The sequence below is a fragment of the Atractosteus spatula genome, unplaced genomic scaffold (assembly GCF_055471065.1).
Source record: "Atractosteus spatula isolate fAtrSpa1 unplaced genomic scaffold, fAtrSpa1.hap1 Scaffold_30, whole genome shotgun sequence".
Lineage (NCBI taxonomy): Eukaryota > Metazoa > Chordata > Actinopteri > Semionotiformes > Lepisosteidae > Atractosteus > Atractosteus spatula.
In genome coordinates, this window is record NW_028296858.1 from 271,769 (window position 1) to 297,358 (window position 25,590).

At 55.3% G+C, this 25,590-nt stretch overlaps 15 non-coding genes across 15 annotated transcripts; 8 read left to right on the plus strand and 7 right to left on the minus strand.

Annotated features, from left to right (window-relative positions):
* The first annotated feature begins 424 nt into the window (after positions 1-424).
* On the plus strand, positions 425-497 carry trnav-cac (transfer RNA valine (anticodon CAC)). The gene has a single exon. It is a non-coding gene; the product is annotated as a tRNA-Val (tRNA).
* Positions 498-2,986: 2,489 nt separating this feature from the next.
* trnah-gug (transfer RNA histidin (anticodon GUG)) lies at positions 2,987-3,058 on the minus strand. Its single transcript has one exon. It is a non-coding gene; the product is annotated as a tRNA-His (tRNA).
* Positions 3,059-3,784: 726 nt separating this feature from the next.
* trnav-cac (transfer RNA valine (anticodon CAC)) lies at positions 3,785-3,857 on the plus strand. The gene has a single exon. It is a non-coding gene; the product is annotated as a tRNA-Val (tRNA).
* A 2,489-nt stretch (positions 3,858-6,346) lies between these two features.
* Positions 6,347-6,418, minus strand: trnah-gug (transfer RNA histidin (anticodon GUG)). The gene has a single exon. It is a non-coding gene; the product is annotated as a tRNA-His (tRNA).
* A 726-nt stretch (positions 6,419-7,144) lies between these two features.
* Positions 7,145-7,217, plus strand: trnav-cac (transfer RNA valine (anticodon CAC)). Its single transcript has one exon. It is a non-coding gene; the product is annotated as a tRNA-Val (tRNA).
* Positions 7,218-9,758: 2,541 nt separating this feature from the next.
* On the minus strand, positions 9,759-9,830 carry trnah-gug (transfer RNA histidin (anticodon GUG)). The gene has a single exon. It is a non-coding gene; the product is annotated as a tRNA-His (tRNA).
* Positions 9,831-10,556: 726 nt separating this feature from the next.
* trnav-cac (transfer RNA valine (anticodon CAC)) lies at positions 10,557-10,629 on the plus strand. The gene has a single exon. It is a non-coding gene; the product is annotated as a tRNA-Val (tRNA).
* Positions 10,630-13,170: 2,541 nt separating this feature from the next.
* trnah-gug (transfer RNA histidin (anticodon GUG)) lies at positions 13,171-13,242 on the minus strand. The gene has a single exon. It is a non-coding gene; the product is annotated as a tRNA-His (tRNA).
* Positions 13,243-13,968: 726 nt separating this feature from the next.
* On the plus strand, positions 13,969-14,041 carry trnav-cac (transfer RNA valine (anticodon CAC)). The gene has a single exon. It is a non-coding gene; the product is annotated as a tRNA-Val (tRNA).
* A 2,537-nt stretch (positions 14,042-16,578) lies between these two features.
* On the minus strand, positions 16,579-16,650 carry trnah-gug (transfer RNA histidin (anticodon GUG)). The gene has a single exon. It is a non-coding gene; the product is annotated as a tRNA-His (tRNA).
* A 726-nt stretch (positions 16,651-17,376) lies between these two features.
* trnav-cac (transfer RNA valine (anticodon CAC)) lies at positions 17,377-17,449 on the plus strand. Its single transcript has one exon. It is a non-coding gene; the product is annotated as a tRNA-Val (tRNA).
* Positions 17,450-19,938: 2,489 nt separating this feature from the next.
* On the minus strand, positions 19,939-20,010 carry trnah-gug (transfer RNA histidin (anticodon GUG)). Its single transcript has one exon. It is a non-coding gene; the product is annotated as a tRNA-His (tRNA).
* Positions 20,011-20,736: 726 nt separating this feature from the next.
* On the plus strand, positions 20,737-20,809 carry trnav-cac (transfer RNA valine (anticodon CAC)). The gene has a single exon. It is a non-coding gene; the product is annotated as a tRNA-Val (tRNA).
* Positions 20,810-23,298: 2,489 nt separating this feature from the next.
* On the minus strand, positions 23,299-23,370 carry trnah-gug (transfer RNA histidin (anticodon GUG)). The gene has a single exon. It is a non-coding gene; the product is annotated as a tRNA-His (tRNA).
* Positions 23,371-24,096: 726 nt separating this feature from the next.
* On the plus strand, positions 24,097-24,169 carry trnav-cac (transfer RNA valine (anticodon CAC)). Its single transcript has one exon. It is a non-coding gene; the product is annotated as a tRNA-Val (tRNA).
* Positions 24,170-25,590: the final 1,421 nt, after the last annotated feature.

A 25,590-nucleotide genomic window follows, 5' to 3' on the forward strand; every position in this document is an offset into this window, starting at 1 on the left:
AGATCAGCACCGTGTACGAAGGAGCCGCATTAAAACCACTCGAACGTGCAAAACGCGCGAGAAGAGGGGGCGCTTGTTTCCAACCGAAGACTTCTCGCGTGTGAGACGAGCTGATCATCCCTGCAGGAGGTGGGAGGGTTACTCTGGTAGATAGGGCTGACCTTCGGCAATAGGATTTATACTCTCCAAGATGATATTTGCACTTTCTGGAGAGGCGATTTTCTCCACTTCAGTAGCCCGATTTCGTCGATTGCGTGGAGAGGGCTGTAGAATGTGGCGCCGCCTTTCCTGCTCCGTCCATGACAGGCGTGCTGGTCTCTGGAGAGAGAGCACGGTCCATCAGCGCACTCCAATAAAGGCACTGGAAGCAGCTGAATCGCATTGGCGAAGCTCAGCGCTGGGCCGCTGGGCAGGGATTGCCACCGTTTCCGTAGTGTAGTGGTTATCACGTTCGCCTCACACGCGAAAGGTCCCCGGTTCGAAACCGGGCGGAAACAGACCGGCTTCCTTTGTCGGCACGCACAAAAGGGGATTGGGGATTCGCCTAGCGCAGTGATCGAACAGACCCACTCACCTCTTAGTGTGGCGGGATCTGCACAGTGCATGTCGCAGCGCATCCTGCTTTCACTTCAATGCGCGTCCTGATGTACCCCAGTCTCCCGCGTGACAGGTGCGGATAATCACCACTATACTAACGAGGAAGACATCGCTCTCTCCGACCCCCGGCATCGTGTCCCGACCCACCGTGCTGGAAGCCGACGCCTGCTGTGATTCCTTTACGGAGCAGAAATGACAAACGACCAACTCGGAATGATTTGCCTTTGATGCTTTCAAAGCGTTCTTTGTGCATCGAACAGACCCACTCACCTCTTAGTGTGGCGGGATCTGCACAGTGCATGTCGCAGCGCTTCCTGCTTTCACTTCAATGTGCTTCCTGATGTCGAGTCGTGTGCCGTGCGGAGGCTCTGAAAGCGAGAGCAATGAAAAGGTGCACGGCGCTGTGAAAGAAAACAGAGAAGTGAAAGGCAGTCCTTTCTCTAAGGAGGTAAAAGAAAAGCTTTCTACTCCCCGTCAGGGAATCGAACCCTGGTCTCCCGCGTGACAGGCGGGGATACTTGCCACTATACTAACGAGGAAGACACCGCACTCTCCGATCCTCGGCATCGTGTCCCGACCCAGCGTGCTGGAAGGCGACGCGTGCTGTGATTCCTTTACGGAACAGAAATGACAACCGAGGAGCCGAGAGATCATGTCAGCATTTCGCGTCTGAACGGAAAACACAAACGACCAACTCGGAATGACTTGCTTTTGACGCTTTTCAAAGCGTTCTTTGTGCACGACGACTGCGCCGCCTAGCAGATACAGATGGGTTGTACAACTCTGAACTAGCAAATGGAAGAGGGCTAAGCCCCCTCTCTTTTAGCCCAGGTTCGATCTGTCTCCCAGAATCACCAGGGCGCACGCACACACACACACCCGTGCCGTTGAAGTGCTCTGCTTCATTTCTAAGGGCAACTCAACATTCACTCCTACCCCGAGAACAGAAAAGACAGCGTCCGCAGCAACAACAGCTCAGGTCTCTGCACAGGAGCTAAGCTGCCCCCATCTCCTCTGCTCTGCGGCTCCTGCGGAGTGGAGTCCTGCCTGGAGCCGTGTTTGCAGGCGGCGGCTCCCCGCGCTCTGTCTGTGCGTCCAAGAGCTCCTGGGAGGAAGAGAGAGCCCTCCCACTCGGGGGCTTTTCCACGGTCTGTGTGAGGAGGGGCGGGTGTGTCCAGTAGCTTATCGAGCGGAAGCCTGGGGCGGCGGAGAGCTGTGATCGTGCAGACCTTGAGGTGTCACCTCTTTGTCTGCTTTCCCGCCCCCCCTCCTCCCAAGCTCTGCTCCAGAGTAGCCCGGCAACCCCTCACACCTGCACGTGTCACAACCTAAGGTGTGGTCATGAGACACCCATGGGGTGCTGCTCTGTTCTTGCTAATTGTTTCCTGCCCCTCGCAGGCAGGAGTCCATGCGAGGAAGATGCGCTGGACAGAGCTCAGAGGGCACAGCTGGGTGGCTTTCCTTCTGAGTGACGTTCCTGCAACACTCTCCCGCTCCTCTTGGTGCGCTCATGCCGCAACACAGGAAGGCTGGAGCAGGTGGCTGTGGGCTCTGCGCACTGCCGAAATAGGTCAGTTGGGAGAGCGTTAGACTGAAGATCTAAAAGTCCCTGGTTTGATCCCGGGTTTCGGCATTTTGTTTCATCGCGCCCTTTGTTCCTCTCTCCAGCGCCCCCTGCCTAAAGTGACGCTTCCCTTTCTCAGCCCGAAACGCAAGCGAGACACCAGCAGCGGTCCTTGCAGGTTTCCGTAGTGTAGCGGCTATCTCGTTCGCCTCACACGCGAAAGGTCCCCGGTTCGAGACCGGGTGGAAACAGCCTCTTTTTGCACGCTCCTGTACTTCACAGAGGTCTTGAGCGACCGGTCATTTGTTCCCAATGTATTTCCGGTGCCTTCATGCACTCTTGTACCAAACGCACGTTCCTTCTGTACGCGGAGCCGATCATTTGCAATTGGGCTGTGCCGACAGACCAGGACGAGCTCTGTCGGCTCAAAAGCAGCGCAGGACCTGCAACAACAACAGAAAGATTAGCATCCAGCGGGGGCCTCTTAGTGAGCCCAAGATCTCATCAAGAATCGGCTCCAGCAACAGGGCTGGGCGCATTGTTCCATTCTCCGACCACTCTCGGTGTAAACAAGTCCCTCCTGGTCTCTGCTTGAAATGCACTTTCCTGCGTTTGCTTTGGTGTAACTGGCTTCCCCTGCATGGGCGAATGTGAAGAAGATCCTTAGTAAGTCATTGAAGAAAACCGAGAAGAGGTCAGAGTGGCCTCTGTCGTTCATCAACGATCCAGTCAGGCAGTACTCCTCTGTAAAGCGCCGTTCGTTCACATCGATTGGCTTTTTTTTGCCTTCATTCGCGCAAGTAGTCAAAGCAGACGCCCCTATTCTGCCGTGACCCGGATTCGAACCGGGGTTGTTGCGGCCACAACGCAAAGTACTGACCACTATACGATCACGGCGAGTTACCGATACCCACGTGGCAGGGCGGAAAAGGCTGTGCTCTCTTCGTGTGATCTAATTCGGAAAAGTCCTGACGTTGCATTTCAACTGAGCCCCAGTATACATCGACCCTTCGACACTCTGAGTGACAACTCTCTTGCGCGTTTTCTCATATTTATGTAGTTTGCTTGCATGATGCCCGGAACAGCAGGGGTGTGTGCTCCCATATGGTCTAGCGGTTAGGATTTCTGGTTTTCACCCGGGCGGCCTGGGATCGACTCCCGGTATGGGAACCTGTCAGTTTTGCCTCCTGCTTTCCAAAAGATCAGCACCGTGTACGAAGGAGCCGCATTAAAACCACTCGAACGTGCAAATCGCGCGAGAAGAGGGGGCGCTTGTTTCCAACTGAAGACTTCTCGCGTGTGAGACGAGCTGATCATCCCTGCAGGAGGTGGGAGGGTTACTCTGGTAGACAGGGCTGACCTTCGGCAATAGGATTTATACTCTCCAAGATGATATTTGCACTTTCTGGAGAGGCGATTTTCTCCACTTCAGTAGCCCGATTTCGTCGATTGCGTGGAGAGGGCTGTAGAATGTGGCGCCGCCTTTCCTGCTCCGTCCATGACAGGCGTGCTGGTCTCTGGAGAGAGAGCACGGTCCATCAGCGCACTCCAATAAAGGCACTGGAAGCAGCTGAATCGCATTGGCGAAGCTCAGCGCTGGGCCGCTGGGCAGGGATTGCCACCGTTTCCGTAGTGTAGTGGTTATCACGTTCGCCTCACACGCGAAAGGTCCCCGGTTCGAAACCGGGCGGAAACAGACCGGCTTCCTTTGTCGGCACGCACAAAAGGGGATTGGGGATTCGCCTAGCGCAGTGATCGAACAGACCCACTCACCTCTTAGTGTGGCGGGATCTGCACAGTGCATGTCGCAGCGCATCCTGCTTTCACTTCAATGCGCGTCCTGATGTACCCCAGTCTCCCGCGTGACAGGTGCGGATAATCACCACTATACTAACGAGGAAGACATCGCTCTCTCCGACCCCCGGCATCGTGTCCCGACCCACCGTGCTGGAAGCCGACGCCTGCTGTGATTCCTTTACGGAGCAGAAATGACAAACGACCAACTCGGAATGATTTGCCTTTGATGCTTTCAAAGCGTTCTTTGTGCATCGAACAGACCCACTCACCTCTTAGTGTGGCGGGATCTGCACAGTGCATGTCGCAGCGCTTCCTGCTTTCACTTCAATGTGCTTCCTGATGTCGAGTCGTGTGCCGTGCGGAGGCTCTGAAAGCGAGAGCAATGAAAAGGTGCACGGCGCTGTGAAAGAAAACAGAGAAGTGAAAGGCAGTCCTTTCTCTAAGGAGGTAAAAGAAAAGCTTTCTACTCCCCGTCAGGGAATCGAACCCTGGTCTCCCGCGTGACAGGCGGGGATACTTGCCACTATACTAACGAGGAAGACACCGCACTCTCCGATCCTCGGCATCGTGTCCCGACCCAGCGTGCTGGAAGGCGACGCGTGCTGTGATTCCTTTACGGAACAGAAATGACAACCGAGGAGCCGAGAGATCATGTCAGCATTTCGCGTCTGAACGGAAAACACAAACGACCAACTCGGAATGACTTGCTTTTGACGCTTTTCAAAGCGTTCTTTGTGCACGACGACTGCGCCGCCTAGCAGATACAGATGGGTTGTACAACTCTGAACTAGCAAATGGAAGAGGGCTAAGCCCCCTCTCTTTTAGCCCAGGTTCGATCTGTCTCCCAGAATCACCAGGGCGCACGCACACACACACACCCGTGCCGTTGAAGTGCTCTGCTTCATTTCTAAGGGCAACTCAACATTCACTCCTACCCCGAGAACAGAAAAGACAGCGTCCGCAGCAACAACAGCTCAGGTCTCTGCACAGGAGCTAAGCTGCCCCCATCTCCTCTGCTCTGCGGCTCCTGCGGAGTGGAGTCCTGCCTGGAGCCGTGTTTGCAGGCGGCGGCTCCCCGCGCTCTGTCTGTGCGTCCAAGAGCTCCTGGGAGGAAGAGAGAGCCCTCCCACTCGGGGGCTTTTCCACGGTCTGTGTGAGGAGGGGCGGGTGTGTCCAGTAGCTTATCGAGCGGAAGCCTGGGGCGGCGGAGAGCTGTGATCGTGCAGACCTTGAGGTGTCACCTCTTTGTCTGCTTTCCCGCCCCCCCTCCTCCCAAGCTCTGCTCCAGAGTAGCCCGGCAACCCCTCACACCTGCACGTGTCACAACCTAAGGTGTGGTCATGAGACACCCATGGGGTGCTGCTCTGTTCTTGCTAATTGTTTCCTGCCCCTCGCAGGCAGGAGTCCATGCGAGGAAGATGCGCTGGACAGAGCTCAGAGGGCACAGCTGGGTGGCTTTCCTTCTGAGTGACGTTCCTGCAACACTCTCCCGCTCCTCTTGGTGCGCTCATGCCGCAACACAGGAAGGCTGGAGCAGGTGGCTGTGGGCTCTGCGCACTGCCGAAATAGGTCAGTTGGGAGAGCGTTAGACTGAAGATCTAAAAGTCCCTGGTTTGATCCCGGGTTTCGGCATTTTGTTTCATCGCGCCCTTTGTTCCTCTCTCCAGCGCCCCCTGCCTAAAGTGACGCTTCCCTTTCTCAGCCCGAAACGCAAGCGAGACACCAGCAGCGGTCCTTGCAGGTTTCCGTAGTGTAGCGGCTATCTCGTTCGCCTCACACGCGAAAGGTCCCCGGTTCGAGACCGGGTGGAAACAGCCTCTTTTTGCACGCTCCTGTACTTCACAGAGGTCTTGAGCGACCGGTCATTTGTTCCCAATGTATTTCCGGTGCCTTCATGCACTCTTGTACCAAACGCACGTTCCTTCTGTACGCGGAGCCGATCATTTGCAATTGGGCTGTGCCGACAGACCAGGACGAGCTCTGTCGGCTCAAAAGCAGCGCAGGACCTGCAACAACAACAGAAAGATTAGCATCCAGCGGGGGCCTCTTAGTGAGCCCAAGATCTCATCAAGAATCGGCTCCAGCAACAGGGCTGGGCGCATTGTTCCATTCTCCGACCACTCTCGGTGTAAACAAGTCCCTCCTGGTCTCTGCTTGAAATGCACTTTCCTGCGTTTGCTTTGGTGTAACTGGCTTCCCCTGCATGGGCGAATGTGAAGAAGATCCTTAGTAAGTCATTGAAGAAAACCGAGAAGAGGTCAGAGTGGCCTCTGTCGTTCATCAACGATCCAGTCAGGCAGTACTCCTCTGTAAAGCGCCGTTCGTTCACATCGATTGGCTTTTTTTTGCCTTCATTCGCGCAAGTAGTCAAAGCAGACGCCCCTATTCTGCCGTGACCCGGATTCGAACCGGGGTTGTTGCGGCCACAACGCAAAGTACTGACCACTATACGATCACGGCGAGTTACCGATACCCACGTGGCAGGGCGGAAAAGGCTGTGCTCTCTTCGTGTGATCTAATTCGGAAAAGTCCTGACGTTGCATTTCAACTGAGCCCCAGTATACATCGACCCTTCGACACTCTGAGTGACAACTCTCTTGCGCGTTTTCTCATATTTATGTAGTTTGCTTGCATGATGCCCGGAACAGCAGGGGTGTGTGCTCCCATATGGTCTAGCGGTTAGGATTTCTGGTTTTCACCCGGGCGGCCTGGGATCGACTCCCGGTATGGGAACCTGTCAGTTTTGCCTCCTGCTTTCCAAAAGATCAGCACCGTGTACGAAGGAGCCGCATTAAAACCACTCGAACGTGCAAATCGCGCGAGAAGAGGGGGCGCTTGTTTCCAACCGAAGACTTCTCGCGTGTGAGACGAGCTGATCATCCCTGCAGGAGGTGGGAGGGTTACTCTGGTAGACAGGGCTGACCTTCGGCAATAGGATTTATACTCTCCAAGATGATATTTGCACTTTCTGGAGAGGCGATTTTCTCCACTTCAGTAGCCCGATTTCGTCGATTGCGTGGAGAGGGCTGTAGAATGTGGCGCCGCCTTTCCTGCTCCGTCCATGACAGGCGTGCTGGTCTCTGGAGAGAGAGCACGGTCCATCAGCGCACTCCAATAAAGGCACTGGAAGCAGCTGAATCGCATTGGCGAAGCTCAGCGCTGGGCCGCTGGGCAGGGATTGCCACCGTTTCCGTAGTGTAGTGGTTATCACGTTCGCCTCACACGCGAAAGGTCCCCGGTTCGAAACCGGGCGGAAACAGACTGGCTTCCTTTGTCGGCACGCACAAAAGGGGATTGGGGATTCGCCTAGCGCAGTGATCGAACAGACCCACTCACCTCTTAGTGTGGCGGGATCTGCACAGTGCATGTCGCAGCGCATCCTGCTTTCACTTCAATGCGCGTCCTGATGTACCCCAGTCTCCCGCGTGACAGGTGCGGATAATCACCACTATACTAACGAGGAAGACATCGCTCTCTCCGACCCCCGGCATCGTGTCCCGACCCACCGTGCTGGAAGCCGACGCCTGCTGTGATTCCTTTACGGAGCAGAAATGACAACCGAGGAGCCGAGAGATCATTTCAGCATTTCGCGTCTGAACAGAAAACACAAACGACCAACTCGGAATGATTTGCCTTTGATGCTTTCAAAGCGTTCTTTGTGCATCGAACAGACCCACTCACCTCTTAGTGTGGCGGGATCTGCACAGTGCATGTCGCAGCGCTTCCTGCTTTCACTTCAATGTGCTTCCTGATGTCGAGTCGTGTGCCGTGCGGAGGCTCTGAAAGCGAGAGCAATGAAAAGGTGCACGGCGCTGTGAAAGAAAACAGAGAAGTGAAAGGCAGTCCTTTCTCTAAGGAGGTAAAAGAAAAGCTTTCTACTCCCCGTCAGGGAATCGAACCCTGGTCTCCCGCGTGACAGGCGGGGATACTTGCCACTATACTAACGAGGAAGACACCGCACTCTCCGATCCTCGGCATCGTGTCCCGACCCAGCGTGCTGGAAGGCGACGCGTGCTGTGATTCCTTTACGGAACAGAAATGACAACCGAGGAGCCGAGAGATCATGTCAGCATTTCGCGTCTGAACGGAAAACACAAACGACCAACTCGGAATGACTTGCTTTTGACGCTTTTCAAAGCGTTCTTTGTGCACGACGACTGCGCCGCCTAGCAGATACAGATGGGTTGTACAACTCTGAACTAGCAAATGGAAGAGGGCTAAGCCCCCTCTCTTTTAGCCCAGGTTCGATCTGTCTCCCAGAATCACCAGGGCGCACGCACACACACACACCCGTGCCGTTGAAGTGCTCTGCTTCATTTCTAAGGGCAACTCAACATTCACTCCTACCCCGAGAACAGAAAAGACAGCGTCCGCAGCAACAACAGCTCAGGTCTCTGCACAGGAGCTAAGCTGCCCCCATCTCCTCTGCTCTGCGGCTCCTGCGGAGTGGAGTCCTGCCTGGAGCCGTGTTTGCAGGCGGCGGCTCCCCGCGCTCTGTCTGTGCGTCCAAGAGCTCCTGGGAGGAAGAGAGAGCCCTCCCACTCGGGGGCTTTTCCACGGTCTGTGTGAGGAGGGGCGGGTGTGTCCAGTAGCTTATCGAGCGGAAGCCTGGGGCGGCGGAGAGCTGTGATCGTGCAGACCTTGAGGTGTCACCTCTTTGTCTGCTTTCCCGCCCCCCCTCCTCCCAAGCTCTGCTCCAGAGTAGCCCGGCAACCCCTCACACCTGCACGTGTCACAACCTAAGGTGTGGTCATGAGACACCCATGGGGTGCTGCTCTGTTCTTGCTAATTGTTTCCTGCCCCTCGCAGGCAGGAGTCCATGCGAGGAAGATGCGCTGGACAGAGCTCAGAGGGCACAGCTGGGTGGCTTTCCTTCTGAGTGACGTTCCTGCAACACTCTCCCGCTCCTCTTGGTGCGCTCATGCCGCAACACAGGAAGGCTGGAGCAGGTGGCTGTGGGCTCTGCGCACTGCCGAAATAGGTCAGTTGGGAGAGCGTTAGACTGAAGATCTAAAAGTCCCTGGTTTGATCCCGGGTTTCGGCATTTTGTTTCATCGCGCCCTTTGTTCCTCTCTCCAGCGCCCCCTGCCTAAAGTGACGCTTCCCTTTCTCAGCCCGAAACGCAAGCGAGACACCAGCAGCGGTCCTTGCAGGTTTCCGTAGTGTAGCGGCTATCTCGTTCGCCTCACACGCGAAAGGTCCCCGGTTCGAGACCGGGTGGAAACAGCCTCTTTTTGCACGCTCCTGTACTTCACAGAGGTCTTGAGCGACCGGTCATTTGTTCCCAATGTATTTCCGGTGCCTTCATGCACTCTTGTACCAAACGCACGTTCCTTCTGTACGCGGAGCCGATCATTTGCAATTGGGCTGTGCCGACAGACCAGGACGAGCTCTGTCGGCTCAAAAGCAGCGCAGGACCTGCAACAACAACAGAAAGATTAGCATCCAGCGGGGGCCTCTTAGTGAGCCCAAGATCTCATCAAGAATCGGCTCCAGCAACAGGGCTGGGCGCATTGTTCCATTCTCCGACCACTCTCGGTGTAAACAAGTCCCTCCTGGTCTCTGCTTGAAATGCACTTTCCTGCGTTTGCTTTGGTGTAACTGGCTTCCCCTGCATGGGCGAATGTGAAGAAGATCCTTAGTAAGTCATTGAAGAAAACCGAGAAGAGGTCAGAGTGGCCTCTGTCGTTCATCAACGATCCAGTCAGGCAGTACTCCTCTGTAAAGCGCCGTTCGTTCACATCGATTGGCTTTTTTTTGCCTTCATTCGCGCAAGTAGTCAAAGCAGACGCCCCTATTCTGCCGTGACCCGGATTCGAACCGGGGTTGTTGCGGCCACAACGCAAAGTACTGACCACTATACGATCACGGCGAGTTACCGATACCCACGTGGCAGGGCGGAAAAGGCTGTGCTCTCTTCGTGTGATCTAATTCGGAAAAGTCCTGACGTTGCATTTCAACTGAGCCCCAGTATACATCGACCCTTCGACACTCTGAGTGACAACTCTCTTGCGCGTTTTCTCATATTTATGTAGTTTGCTTGCATGATGCCCGGAACAGCAGGGGTGTGTGCTCCCATATGGTCTAGCGGTTAGGATTTCCGGTTTTCACCCGGGCGGCCTGGGATCGACTCCCGGTATGGGAACCTGTCAGTTTTGCCTCCTGCTTTCCAAAAGATCAGCACCGTGTACGAAGGAGCCGCATTAAAACCACTCGAACGTGCAAATCGCGCGAGAAGAGGGGGCGCTTGTTTCCAACCGAAGACTTCTCGCGTGTGAGACGAGCTGATCATCCCTGCAGGAGGTGGGAGGGTTACTCTGGTAGACAGGGCTGACCTTCGGCAATAGGATTTATACTCTCCAAGATGATATTTGCACTTTCTGGAGAGGCGATTTTCTCCACTTCAGTAGCCCGATTTCGTCGATTGCGTGGAGAGGGCTGTAGAATGTGGCGCCGCCTTTCCTGCTCCGTCCATGACAGGCGTGCTGGTCTCTGGAGAGAGAGCACGGTCCATCAGCGCACTCCAATAAAGGCACTGGAAGCAGCTGAATCGCATTGGCGAAGCTCAGCGCTGGGCCGCTGGGCAGGGATTGCCACCGTTTCCGTAGTGTAGTGGTTATCACGTTCGCCTCACACGCGAAAGGTCCCCGGTTCGAAACCGGGCGGAAACAGACCGGCTTCCTTTGTCGGCACGCACAAAAGGGGATTGGGGATTCGCCTAGCGCAGTGATCGAACAGACCCACTCACCTCTTAGTGTGGCGGGATCTGCACAGTGCATGTCGCAGCGCATCCTGCTTTCACTTCAATGCGCGTCCTGATGTACCCCAGTCTCCCGCGTGACAGGTGCGGATAATCACCACTATACTAACGAGGAAGACATCGCTCTCTCCGACCCCCGGCATCGTGTCCCGACCCACCGTGCTGGAAGCCGACGCCTGCTGTGATTCCTTTACGGAGCAGAAATGACAACCGAGGAGCCGAGAGATCATTTCAGCATTTCGCGTCTGAACAGAAAACACAAACGACCAACTCGGAATGATTTGCCTTTGATGCTTTCAAAGCGTTCTTTGTGCATCGAACAGACCCACTCACCTCTTAGTGTGGCGGGATCTGCACAGTGCATGTCGCAGCGCTTCCTGCTTTCACTTCAATGTGCTTCCTGATGTCGAGTCGTGTGCCGTGCGGAGGCTCTGAAAGCGAGAGCAATGAAAAGGTGCACGGCGCTGTGAAAGAAAACAGAGAAGTGAAAGGCAGTCCTTTCTCTAAGGAGGTAAAAGAAAAGCTTTCTACTCCCCGTCAGGGAATCGAACCCTGGTCTCCCGCGTGACAGGCGGGGATACTTGCCACTATACTAACGAGGAAGACACCGCACTCTCCGATCCTCGGCATCGTGTCCCGACCCAGCGTGCTGGAAGGCGACGCGTGCTGTGATTCCTTTACGGAACAGAAATGACAACCGAGGAGCCGAGAGATCATGTCAGCATTTCGCGTCTGAACGGAAAACACAAACGACCAACTCGGAATGACTTGCTTTTGACGCTTTTCAAAGCGTTCTTTGTGCACGACGACTGCGCCGCCTAGCAGATACAGATGGGTTGTACAACTCTGAACTAGCAAATGGAAGAGGGCTAAGCCCCCTCTCTTTTAGCCCAGGTTCGATCTGTCTCCCAGAATCACCAGGGCGCACGCACACACACACACCCGTGCCGTTGAAGTGCTCTGCTTCATTTCTAAGGGCAACTCAACATTCACTCCTACCCCGAGAACAGAAAAGACAGCGTCCGCAGCAACAACAGCTCAGGTCTCTGCACAGGAGCTAAGCTGCCCCCATCTCCTCTGCTCTGCGGCTCCTGCGGAGTGGAGTCCTGCCTGGAGCCGTGTTTGCAGGCGGCGGCTCCCCGCGCTCTGTCTGTGCGTCCAAGAGCTCCTGGGAGGAAGAGAGAGCCCTCCCACTCGGGGGCTTTTCCACGGTCTGTGTGAGGAGGGGCGGGTGTGTCCAGTAGCTTATCGAGCGGAAGCCTGGGGCGGCGGAGAGCTGTGATCGTGCAGACCTTGAGGTGTCACCTCTTTGTCTGCTTTCCCGCCCCCCCTCCTCCCAAGCTCTGCTCCAGAGTAGCCCGGCAACCCCTCACACCTGCACGTGTCACAACCTAAGGTGTGGTCATGAGACACCCATGGGGTGCTGCTCTGTTCTTGCTAATTGTTTCCTGCCCCTCGCAGGCAGGAGTCCATGCGAGGAAGATGCGCTGGACAGAGCTCAGAGGGCACAGCTGGGTGGCTTTCCTTCTGAGTGACGTTCCTGCAACACTCTCCCGCTCCTCTTGGTGCGCTCATGCCGCAACACAGGAAGGCTGGAGCAGGTGGCTGTGGGCTCTGCGCACTGCCGAAATAGGTCAGTTGGGAGAGCGTTAGACTGAAGATCTAAAAGTCCCTGGTTTGATCCCGGGTTTCGGCATTTTGTTTCATCGCGCCCTTTGTTCCTCTCTCCAGCGCCCCCTGCCTAAAGTGACGCTTCCCTTTCTCAGCCCGAAACGCAAGCGAGACACCAGCAGCGGTCCTTGCAGGTTTCCGTAGTGTAGCGGCTATCTCGTTCGCCTCACACGCGAAAGGTCCCCGGTTCGAGACCGGGTGGAAACAGCCTCTTTTTGCACGCTCCTGTACTTCACAGAGGTCTTGAGCGACCGGTCATTTGTTCCCAATGTATTTCCGGTGCCTTCATGCACTCTTGTACCAAACGCACGTTCCTTCTGTACGCGGAGCCGATCATTTGCAATTGGGCTGTGCCGACAGACCAGGACGAGCTCTGTCGGCTCAAAAGCAGCGCAGGACCTGCAACAACAACAGAAAGATTAGCATCCAGCGGGGGCCTCTTAGTGAGCCCAAGATCTCATCAAGAATCGGCTCCAGCAACAGGGCTGGGCGCATTGTTCCATTCTCCGACCACTCTCGGTGTAAACAAGTCCCTCCTGGTCTCTGCTTGAAATGCACTTTCCTGCGTTTGCTTTGGTGTAACTGGCTTCCCCTGCATGGGCGAATGTGAAGAAGATCCTTAGTAAGTCATTGAAGAAAACCGAGAAGAGGTCAGAGTGGCCTCTGTCGTTCATCAACGATCCAGTCAGGCAGTACTCCTCTGTAAAGCGCCGTTCGTTCACATCGATTGGCTTTTTTTTGCCTTCATTCGCGCAAGTAGTCAAAGCAGACGCCCCTATTCTGCCGTGACCCGGATTCGAACCGGGGTTGTTGCGGCCACAACGCAAAGTACTGACCACTATACGATCACGGCGAGTTACCGATACCCACGTGGCAGGGCGGAAAAGGCTGTGCTCTCTTCGTGTGATCTAATTCGGAAAAGTCCTGACGTTGCATTTCAACTGAGCCCCAGTATACATCGACCCTTCGACACTCTGAGTGACAACTCTCTTGCGCGTTTTCTCATATTTATGTAGTTTGCTTGCATGATGCCCGGAACAGCAGGGGTGTGTGCTCCCATATGGTCTAGCGGTTAGGATTTCCGGTTTTCACCCGGGCGGCCTGGGATCGACTCCCGGTATGGGAACCTGTCAGTTTTGCCTCCTGCTTTCCAAAAGATCAGCACCGTGTACGAAGGAGCCGCATTAAAACCACTCGAACGTGCAAATCGCGCGAGAAGAGGGGGCGCTTGTTTCCAACCGAAGACTTCTCGCGTGTGAGACGAGCTGATCATCCCTGCAGGAGGTGGGAGGGTTACTCTGGTAGACAGGGCTGACCTTCGGCAATAGGATTTATACTCTCCAAGATGATATTTGCACTTTCTGGAGAGGCGATTTTCTCCACTTCAGTAGCCCGATTTCGTCGATTGCGTGGAGAGGGCTGTAGAATGTGGCGCCGCCTTTCCTGCTCCGTCCATGACAGGCGTGCTGGTCTCTGGAGAGAGAGCACGGTCCATCAGCGCACTCCAATAAAGGCACTGGAAGCAGCTGAATCGCATTGGCGAAGCTCAGCGCTGGGCCGCTGGGCAGGGATTGCCACCGTTTCCGTAGTGTAGTGGTTATCACGTTCGCCTCACACGCGAAAGGTCCCCGGTTCGAAACCGGGCGGAAACAGACCGGCTTCCTTTGTCGGCACGCACAAAAGGGGATTGGGGATTCGCCTAGCGCAGTGATCGAACAGACCCACTCACCTTTTAGTGTGGCGGGATCTGCACAGTGCATGTCGCAGCGCATCCTGCTTTCACTTCAATGCGCGTCCTGATGTACCCCAGTCTCCCGCGTGACAGGTGCGGATAATCACCACTATACTAACGAGGAAGACATCGCTCTCTCCGACCCCCGGCATCGTGTCCCGACCCACCGTGCTGGAAGCCGACGCCTGCTGTGATTCCTTTACGGAGCAGAAATGACAACCGAGGAGCCGAGAGATCATTTCAGCATTTCGCGTCTGAACAGAAAACACAAACGACCAACTCGGAATGATTTGCCTTTGATGCTTTCAAAGCGTTCTTTGTGCATCGAACAGACCCACTCACCTCTTAGTGTGGCGGGATCTGCACAGTGCATGTCGCAGCGCTTCCTGCTTTCACTTCAATGTGCTTCCTGATGTCGAGTCGTGTGCCGTGCGGAGGCTCTGAAAGCGAGAGCAATGAAAAGGTGCACGGCGCTGTGAAAGAAAACAGAGAAGTGAAAGGCAGTCCTTTCTCTAAGGAGGTAAAAGAAAAGCTTTCTACTCCCCGTCAGGGAATCGAACCCTGGTCTCCCGCGTGACAGGCGGGGATACTTGCCACTATACTAACGAGGAAGACACCGCACTCTCCGATCCTCGGCATCGTGTCCCGACCCAGCGTGCTGGAAGGCGACGCGTGCTGTGATTCCTTTACGGAACAGAAATGACAACCGAGGAGCCGAGAGATCATGTCAGCATTTCGCGTCTGAACGGAAAACACAAACGACCAACTCGGAATGACTTGCTTTTGACGCTTTTCAAAGCGTTCTTTGTGCACGACGACTGCGCCGCCTAGCAGATACAGATGGGTTGTACAACTCTGAACTAGCAAATGGAAGAGGGCTAAGCCCCCTCTCTTTTAGCCCAGGTTCGATCTGTCTCCCAGAATCACCAGGGCGCACGCACACACACCCGTGCCGTTGAAGTGCTCTGCTTCATTTCTAAGGGCAACTCAACATTCACTCCTACCCCGAGAACAGAAAAGACAGTGTCCGCAGCAACAACAGCTCAGGTCTCTGCACAGGAGCTAAGCTGCCCCCATCTCCTCTGCTCTGCGGCTCCTGCGGAGTGGAGTCCTGCCTGGAGCCGTGTTTGCAGGCGGCGGCTCCCCGCGCTCTGTCTGTGCGTCCAAGAGCTCCTGGGAGGAAGAGAGAGCCCTCCCACTCGGGGGCTTTTCCACGGTCTGTGTGAGGAGGGGCGGGTGTGTCCAGTAGCTTATCGAGCGGAAGCCTGGGGCGGCGGAGAGCTGTGATCGTGCAGACCTTGAGGTGTCACCTCTTTGTCTGCTTTCCCGCCCCCCCTCCGCCCAAGCTCTGCTCCAGAGTAGCCCGGCAACCCCTCACACCTGCACGTGTCACAACCTAAGGTGTGGTCATGAGACACCCATGGGGTGCTGCTCTGTTCTTGCTAATTGTTTCCTGCCCGTCGCAGGCAGGAGTCCATGCGAGGAAGATGCTCTGGACAGAGCTCAGAGGGCACAGCTGGGTGGCTTTCCTTCTGAGTGACGTTCCTGCAACACTCTCCCGCTCCTCTTGGTGCGCTCATGCCGCAACACAGGAAGGCTGGAGCAGGTGGCTGTGGGCTCTGCGCACTGCCGAAATAGGTCAGTTGGGAGAGCGTTAGACTGAAGATCTAAAAGTCCCTGGTTTGATCCCGGGTTTCGGCATTTTGTTTCATCGCGCCCTTTGTTCCTCTCTCCAGCGCCCCCTGCCTAAAGTGACGCTTCCCTTTCTCAGCCCGAAACGCAAGCGAGACACCAGCAGCGGTCCCTGCAGGTTTCCGTAGTGTAGCGGCTATCACGTTCGCCTCACACGCGAAAGGTCCCCGGTTCGAGACCGGGCGGAAACAGCCTCTTTTTGCACGCTCCTGTACTTCACAGAGGTCTTGAGCGACCGGTCATTTGTTCCCAATGTATTTCCGGTGCCTTCATGCACTCTTGTACCAAACGCACGTTCCTTCTGTACGCGGAGCCGATCATTTGCAATTGGGCTGTGCCGACAGACCAGGACGAGCTCTGTCGGCTCAAAAGCAGCGCAGGACCTGCAACAACAACAGAAAGATTAGCATCCAGCGGGGGCCTCTTAGTGAGCCCAAGATCTCATCAAGAATCGGCTCCAGCAACAGGGCTGGGCGCATTGTTCCATTCTCCGACCACTCTCGGTGTAAACAAGTCCCTCCTGGTCTCTGCTTGAAATGCACTTTCCTGCGTTTGCTTTGGTGTAACTGGCTTCCCCTGCATGGGCGAATGTGAAGAAGATCCTTAGTAAGTCGTTGAAGAAAACCGAGAAGAGGTCGGAGTGGCCTCTGTCGTTCATCAACGATCCAGTCAGGCAGTACTCCTCTGTAAAGCGCCGTTCGTTCACATCCATTGGCTTTTTTTTGCCTTCATTCGCGCAAGTAGTAAAAGCAGACGCCCCTATTCTGCCGTGACCCGGATTCGAACCGGGGTTGTTGCGGCCACAACGCAAAGTACTGACCACTATACGATCACGGCGAGTTACCGATACACACATGGTAGGGCGGAAAAGGCTGTGCTCTCTTCGTGTGACCTAATTCGGAAAAGTCCTGACGTTGCGTTTCAACTGAGCCCCAGTATACATCGACCCTTCGACACTCTGAGTGACAACTCTCTTGCGTGTTTTCTCATATTTATGTAGTTTGCTTGCATGATGCCCGGAACAGCGGGGTTGTGTGCTCCCATATGGTCTAGCGGTTAGGATTCCTGGTTTTCACCCAGGCGGCCCGGGTTTGACTCCCGGCATGGGAACGTGTCAGTTTTGCCTCCTGCTTTCCAAAAGATCAGCACCGTGTACGAAGGAGCCGCATTAAAACCACTCGAACGTGCAAAACGCGCGAGAAGAGGGGGCGCTTGTTTCCAACCGAAGACTTCTCGCGTGTGAGACGAGCTGATCATCGCTGCAGGAGGTGGGAGGGTTACTCTGGTAGACAGGGCTGACCTTCGGCAATAGGATTTATACTCTCCAAGATGATATTTGCACTTTCTGGAGAGGCGATTTTCTCCACTTCAGTAGCCCGATTTCGTCGATTGCGTGGAGAGGGCTGTAGAATGTGGCGCCGCCTTTCCTGCTCCGTCCATGACAGGCGTGCTGGTCTCTGGAGAGAGAGCACGGTCCATCAGCGCACTCCAATAAAGGCACTGGAAGCAGCTGAATCGCATTGGCGAAGCTCAGCGCTGGGCCGCTGGGCAGGGATTGCCACCGTTTCCGTAGTGTAGTGGTTATCACGTTCGCCTCACACGCGAAAGGTCCCCGGTTCGAAACCGGGCGGAAACAGACCGGCTTCCTTTGTCGGCACGCACAAAAGGGGATTGGGGATTCGCCTAGCGCAGTGATCGAACAGACCCACTCACCTCTTAGTGTGGCGGGATCTGCACAGTGCATGTCGCAGCGCATCCTGCTTTCACTTCAATGCGCGTCCTGATGTACCCCAGTCTCCCGCGTGACAGGTGCGGATAATCACCACTATACTAACGAGGAAGACATCGCTCTCTCCGACCCCCGGCATCGTGTCCCGACCCACCGTGCTGGAAGCCGACGCCTGCTGTGATTCCTTTACGGAGCAGAAATGACAAACGACCAACTCGGAATGATTTGCCTTTGATGCTTTCAAAGCGTTCTTTGTGCATCGAACAGACCCACTCACCTCTTAGTGTGGCGGGATCTGCACAGTGCATGTCGCAGCGCTTCCTGCTTTCACTTCAATGTGCTTCCTGATGTCGAGTCGTGTGCCGTGCGGAGGCTCTGAAAGCGAGAGCAATGAAAAGGTGCACGGCGCTGTGAAAGAAAACAGAGAAGTGAAAGGCAGTCCTTTCTCTAAGGAGGTAAAAGAAAAGCTTTCTACTCCCCGTCAGGGAATCGAACCCTGGTCTCCCGCGTGACAGGCGGGGATACTTGCCACTATACTAACGAGGAAGACACCGCACTCTCCGATCCTCGGCATCGTGTCCCGACCCAGCGTGCTGGAAGGCGACGCGTGCTGTGATTCCTTTACGGAACAGAAATGACAACCGAGGAGCCGAGAGATCATGTCAGCATTTCGCGTCTGAACGGAAAACACAAACGACCAACTCGGAATGACTTGCTTTTGACGCTTTTCAAAGCGTTCTTTGTGCACGACGACTGCGCCGCCTAGCAGATACAGATGGGTTGTACAACTCTGAACTAGCAAATGGAAGAGGGCTAAGCCCCCTCTCTTTTAGCCCAGGTTCGATCTGTCTCCCAGAATCACCAGGGCGCACGCACACACACACACCCGTGCCGTTGAAGTGCTCTGCTTCATTTCTAAGGGCAACTCAACATTCACTCCTACCCCGAGAACAGAAAAGACAGCGTCCGCAGCAACAACAGCTCAGGTCTCTGCACAGGAGCTAAGCTGCCCCCATCTCCTCTGCTCTGCGGCTCCTGCGGAGTGGAGTCCTGCCTGGAGCCGTGTTTGCAGGCGGCGGCTCCCCGCGCTCTGTCTGTGCGTCCAAGAGCTCCTGGGAGGAAGAGAGAGCCCTCCCACTCGGGGGCTTTTCCACGGTCTGTGTGAGGAGGGGCGGGTGTGTCCAGTAGCTTATCGAGCGGAAGCCTGGGGCGGCGGAGAGCTGTGATCGTGCAGACCTTGAGGTGTCACCTCTTTGTCTGCTTTCCCGCCCCCCCTCCTCCCAAGCTCTGCTCCAGAGTAGCCCGGCAACCCCTCACACCTGCACGTGTCACAACCTAAGGTGTGGTCATGAGACACCCATGGGGTGCTGCTCTGTTCTTGCTAATTGTTTCCTGCCCCTCGCAGGCAGGAGTCCATGCGAGGAAGATGCGCTGGACAGAGCTCAGAGGGCACAGCTGGGTGGCTTTCCTTCTGAGTGACGTTCCTGCAACACTCTCCCGCTCCTCTTGGTGCGCTCATGCCGCAACACAGGAAGGCTGGAGCAGGTGGCTGTGGGCTCTGCGCACTGCCGAAATAGGTCAGTTGGGAGAGCGTTAGACTGAAGATCTAAAAGTCCCTGGTTTGATCCCGGGTTTCGGCATTTTGTTTCATCGCGCCCTTTGTTCCTCTCTCCAGCGCCCCCTGCCTAAAGTGACGCTTCCCTTTCTCAGCCCGAAACGCAAGCGAGACACCAGCAGCGGTCCTTGCAGGTTTCCGTAGTGTAGCGGCTATCTCGTTCGCCTCACACGCGAAAGGTCCCCGGTTCGAGACCGGGTGGAAACAGCCTCTTTTTGCACGCTCCTGTACTTCACAGAGGTCTTGAGCGACCGGTCATTTGTTCCCAATGTATTTCCGGTGCCTTCATGCACTCTTGTACCAAACGCACGTTCCTTCTGTACGCGGAGCCGATCATTTGCAATTGGGCTGTGCCGACAGACCAGGACGAGCTCTGTCGGCTCAAAAGCAGCGCAGGACCTGCAACAACAACAGAAAGATTAGCATCCAGCGGGGGCCTCTTAGTGAGCCCAAGATCTCATCAAGAATCGGCTCCAGCAACAGGGCTGGGCGCATTGTTCCATTCTCCGACCACTCTCGGTGTAAACAAGTCCCTCCTGGTCTCTGCTTGAAATGCACTTTCCTGCGTTTGCTTTGGTGTAACTGGCTTCCCCTGCATGGGCGAATGTGAAGAAGATCCTTAGTAAGTCATTGAAGAAAACCGAGAAGAGGTCAGAGTGGCCTCTGTCGTTCATCAACGATCCAGTCAGGCAGTACTCCTCTGTAAAGCGCCGTTCGTTCACATCGATTGGCTTTTTTTTGCCTTCATTCGCGCAAGTAGTCAAAGCAGACGCCCCTATTCTGCCGTGACCCGGATTCGAACCGGGGTTGTTGCGGCCACAACGCAAAGTACTGACCACTATACGATCACGGCGAGTTACCGATACCCACGTGGCAGGGCGGAAAAGGCTGTGCTCTCTTCGTGTGATCTAATTCGGAAAAGTCCTGACGTTGCATTTCAACTGAGCCCCAGTATACATCGACCCTTCGACACTCTGAGTGACAACTCTCTTGCGCGTTTTCTCATATTTATGTAGTTTGCTTGCATGATGCCCGGAACAGCAGGGGTGTGTGCTCCCATATGGTCTAGCGGTTAGGATTTCTGGTTTTCACCCGGGCGGCCTGGGATCGACTCCCGGTATGGGAACCTGTCAGTTTTGCCTCCTGCTTTCCAAAAGATCAGCACCGTGTACGAAGGAGCCGCATTAAAACCACTCGAACGTGCAAATCGCGCGAGAAGAGGGGGCGCTTGTTTCCAACTGAAGACTTCTCGCGTGTGAGACGAGCTGATCATCCCTGCAGGAGGTGGGAGGGTTACTCTGGTAGACAGGGCTGACCTTCGGCAATAGGATTTATACTCTCCAAGATGATATTTGCACTTTCTGGAGAGGCGATTTTCTCCACTTCAGTAGCCCGATTTCGTCGATTGCGTGGAGAGGGCTGTAGAATGTGGCGCCGCCTTTCCTGCTCCGTCCATGACAGGCGTGCTGGTCTCTGGAGAGAGAGCACGGTCCATCAGCGCACTCCAATAAAGGCACTGGAAGCAGCTGAATCGCATTGGCGAAGCTCAGCGCTGGGCCGCTGGGCAGGGATTGCCACCGTTTCCGTAGTGTAGTGGTTATCACGTTCGCCTCACACGCGAAAGGTCCCCGGTTCGAAACCGGGCGGAAACAGACCGGCTTCCTTTGTCGGCACGCACAAAAGGGGATTGGGGATTCGCCTAGCGCAGTGATCGAACAGACCCACTCACCTCTTAGTGTGGCGGGATCTGCACAGTGCATGTCGCAGCGCATCCTGCTTTCACTTCAATGCGCGTCCTGATGTACCCCAGTCTCCCGCGTGACAGGTGCGGATAATCACCACTATACTAACGAGGAAGACATCGCTCTCTCCGACCCCCGGCATCGTGTCCCGACCCACCGTGCTGGAAGCCGACGCCTGCTGTGATTCCTTTACGGAGCAGAAATGACAAACGACCAACTCGGAATGATTTGCCTTTGATGCTTTCAAAGCGTTCTTTGTGCATCGAACAGACCCACTCACCTCTTAGTGTGGCGGGATCTGCACAGTGCATGTCGCAGCGCTTCCTGCTTTCACTTCAATGTGCTTCCTGATGTCGAGTCGTGTGCCGTGCGGAGGCTCTGAAAGCGAGAGCAATGAAAAGGTGCACGGCGCTGTGAAAGAAAACAGAGAAGTGAAAGGCAGTCCTTTCTCTAAGGAGGTAAAAGAAAAGCTTTCTACTCCCCGTCAGGGAATCGAACCCTGGTCTCCCGCGTGACAGGCGGGGATACTTGCCACTATACTAACGAGGAAGACACCGCACTCTCCGATCCTCGGCATCGTGTCCCGACCCAGCGTGCTGGAAGGCGACGCGTGCTGTGATTCCTTTACGGAACAGAAATGACAACCGAGGAGCCGAGAGATCATGTCAGCATTTCGCGTCTGAACGGAAAACACAAACGACCAACTCGGAATGACTTGCTTTTGACGCTTTTCAAAGCGTTCTTTGTGCACGACGACTGCGCCGCCTAGCAGATACAGATGGGTTGTACAACTCTGAACTAGCAAATGGAAGAGGGCTAAGCCCCCTCTCTTTTAGCCCAGGTTCGATCTGTCTCCCAGAATCACCAGGGCGCACGCACACACACACACCCGTGCCGTTGAAGTGCTCTGCTTCATTTCTAAGGGCAACTCAACATTCACTCCTACCCCGAGAACAGAAAAGACAGCGTCCGCAGCAACAACAGCTCAGGTCTCTGCACAGGAGCTAAGCTGCCCCCATCTCCTCTGCTCTGCGGCTCCTGCGGAGTGGAGTCCTGCCTGGAGCCGTGTTTGCAGGCGGCGGCTCCCCGCGCTCTGTCTGTGCGTCCAAGAGCTCCTGGGAGGAAGAGAGAGCCCTCCCACTCGGGGGCTTTTCCACGGTCTGTGTGAGGAGGGGCGGGTGTGTCCAGTAGCTTATCGAGCGGAAGCCTGGGGCGGCGGAGAGCTGTGATCGTGCAGACCTTGAGGTGTCACCTCTTTGTCTGCTTTCCCGCCCCCCCTCCTCCCAAGCTCTGCTCCAGAGTAGCCCGGCAACCCCTCACACCTGCACGTGTCACAACCTAAGGTGTGGTCATGAGACACCCATGGGGTGCTGCTCTGTTCTTGCTAATTGTTTCCTGCCCCTCGCAGGCAGGAGTCCATGCGAGGAAGATGCGCTGGACAGAGCTCAGAGGGCACAGCTGGGTGGCTTTCCTTCTGAGTGACGTTCCTGCAACACTCTCCCGCTCCTCTTGGTGCGCTCATGCCGCAACACAGGAAGGCTGGAGCAGGTGGCTGTGGGCTCTGCGCACTGCCGAAATAGGTCAGTTGGGAGAGCGTTAGACTGAAGATCTAAAAGTCCCTGGTTTGATCCCGGGTTTCGGCATTTTGTTTCATCGCGCCCTTTGTTCCTCTCTCCAGCGCCCCCTGCCTAAAGTGACGCTTCCCTTTCTCAGCCCGAAACGCAAGCGAGACACCAGCAGCGGTCCTTGCAGGTTTCCGTAGTGTAGCGGCTATCTCGTTCGCCTCACACGCGAAAGGTCCCCGGTTCGAGACCGGGTGGAAACAGCCTCTTTTTGCACGCTCCTGTACTTCACAGAGGTCTTGAGCGACCGGTCATTTGTTCCCAATGTATTTCCGGTGCCTTCATGCACTCTTGTACCAAACGCACGTTCCTTCTGTACGCGGAGCCGATCATTTGCAATTGGGCTGTGCCGACAGACCAGGACGAGCTCTGTCGGCTCAAAAGCAGCGCAGGACCTGCAACAACAACAGAAAGATTAGCATCCAGCGGGGGCCTCTTAGTGAGCCCAAGATCTCATCAAGAATCGGCTCCAGCAACAGGGCTGGGCGCATTGTTCCATTCTCCGACCACTCTCGGTGTAAACAAGTCCCTCCTGGTCTCTGCTTGAAATGCACTTTCCTGCGTTTGCTTTGGTGTAACTGGCTTCCCCTGCATGGGCGAATGTGAAGAAGATCCTTAGTAAGTCATTGAAGAAAACCGAGAAGAGGTCAGAGTGGCCTCTGTCGTTCATCAACGATCCAGTCAGGCAGTACTCCTCTGTAAAGCGCCGTTCGTTCACATCGATTGGCTTTTTTTTGCCTTCATTCGCGCAAGTAGTCAAAGCAGACGCCCCTATTCTGCCGTGACCCGGATTCGAACCGGGGTTGTTGCGGCCACAACGCAAAGTACTGACCACTATACGATCACGGCGAGTTACCGATACCCACGTGGCAGGGCGGAAAAGGCTGTGCTCTCTTCGTGTGATCTAATTCGGAAAAGTCCTGACGTTGCATTTCAACTGAGCCCCAGTATACATCGACCCTTCGACACTCTGAGTGACAACTCTCTTGCGCGTTTTCTCATATTTATGTAGTTTGCTTGCATGATGCCCGGAACAGCAGGGGTGTGTGCTCCCATATGGTCTAGCGGTTAGGATTTCTGGTTTTCACCCGGGCGGCCTGGGATCGACTCCCGGTATGGGAACCTGTCAGTTTTGCCTCCTGCTTTCCAAAAGATCAGCACCGTGTACGAAGGAGCCGCATTAAAACCACTCGAACGTGCAAATCGCGCGAGAAGAGGGGGCGCTTGTTTCCAACCGAAGACTTCTCGCGTGTGAGACGAGCTGATCATCCCTGCAGGAGGTGGGAGGGTTACTCTGGTAGACAGGGCTGACCTTCGGCAATAGGATTTATACTCTCCAAGATGATATTTGCACTTTCTGGAGAGGCGATTTTCTCCACTTCAGTAGCCCGATTTCGTCGATTGCGTGGAGAGGGCTGTAGAATGTGGCGCCGCCTTTCCTGCTCCGTCCATGACAGGCGTGCTGGTCTCTGGAGAGAGAGCACGGTCCATCAGCGCACTCCAATAAAGGCACTGGAAGCAGCTGAATCGCATTGGCGAAGCTCAGCGCTGGGCCGCTGGGCAGGGATTGCCACCGTTTCCGTAGTGTAGTGGTTATCACGTTCGCCTCACACGCGAAAGGTCCCCGGTTCGAAACCGGGCGGAAACAGACTGGCTTCCTTTGTCGGCACGCACAAAAGGGGATTGGGGATTCGCCTAGCGCAGTGATCGAACAGACCCACTCACCTCTTAGTGTGGCGGGATCTGCACAGTGCATGTCGCAGCGCATCCTGCTTTCACTTCAATGCGCGTCCTGATGTACCCCAGTCTCCCGCGTGACAGGTGCGGATAATCACCACTATACTAACGAGGAAGACATCGCTCTCTCCGACCCCCGGCATCGTGTCCCGACCCACCGTGCTGGAAGCCGACGCCTGCTGTGATTCCTTTACGGAGCAGAAATGACAACCGAGGAGCCGAGAGATCATTTCAGCATTTCGCGTCTGAACAGAAAACACAAACGACCAACTCGGAATGATTTGCCTTTGATGCTTTCAAAGCGTTCTTTGTGCATCGAACAGACCCACTCACCTCTTAGTGTGGCGGGATCTGCACAGTGCATGTCGCAGCGCTTCCTGCTTTCACTTCAATGTGCTTCCTGATGTCGAGTCGTGTGCCGTGCGGAGGCTCTGAAAGCGAGAGCAATGAAAAGGTGCACGGCGCTGTGAAAGAAAACAGAGAAGTGAAAGGCAGTCCTTTCTCTAAGGAGGTAAAAGAAAAGCTTTCTACTCCCCGTCAGGGAATCGAACCCTGGTCTCCCGCGTGACAGGCGGGGATACTTGCCACTATACTAACGAGGAAGACACCGCACTCTCCGATCCTCGGCATCGTGTCCCGACCCAGCGTGCTGGAAGGCGACGCGTGCTGTGATTCCTTTACGGAACAGAAATGACAACCGAGGAGCCGAGAGATCATGTCAGCATTTCGCGTCTGAACGGAAAACACAAACGACCAACTCGGAATGACTTGCTTTTGACGCTTTTCAAAGCGTTCTTTGTGCACGACGACTGCGCCGCCTAGCAGATACAGATGGGTTGTACAACTCTGAACTAGCAAATGGAAGAGGGCTAAGCCCCCTCTCTTTTAGCCCAGGTTCGATCTGTCTCCCAGAATCACCAGGGCGCACGCACACACACACACCCGTGCCGTTGAAGTGCTCTGCTTCATTTCTAAGGGCAACTCAACATTCACTCCTACCCCGAGAACAGAAAAGACAGCGTCCGCAGCAACAACAGCTCAGGTCTCTGCACAGGAGCTAAGCTGCCCCCATCTCCTCTGCTCTGCGGCTCCTGCGGAGTGGAGTCCTGCCTGGAGCCGTGTTTGCAGGCGGCGGCTCCCCGCGCTCTGTCTGTGCGTCCAAGAGCTCCTGGGAGGAAGAGAGAGCCCTCCCACTCGGGGGCTTTTCCACGGTCTGTGTGAGGAGGGGCGGGTGTGTCCAGTAGCTTATCGAGCGGAAGCCTGGGGCGGCGGAGAGCTGTGATCGTGCAGACCTTGAGGTGTCACCTCTTTGTCTGCTTTCCCGCCCCCCCT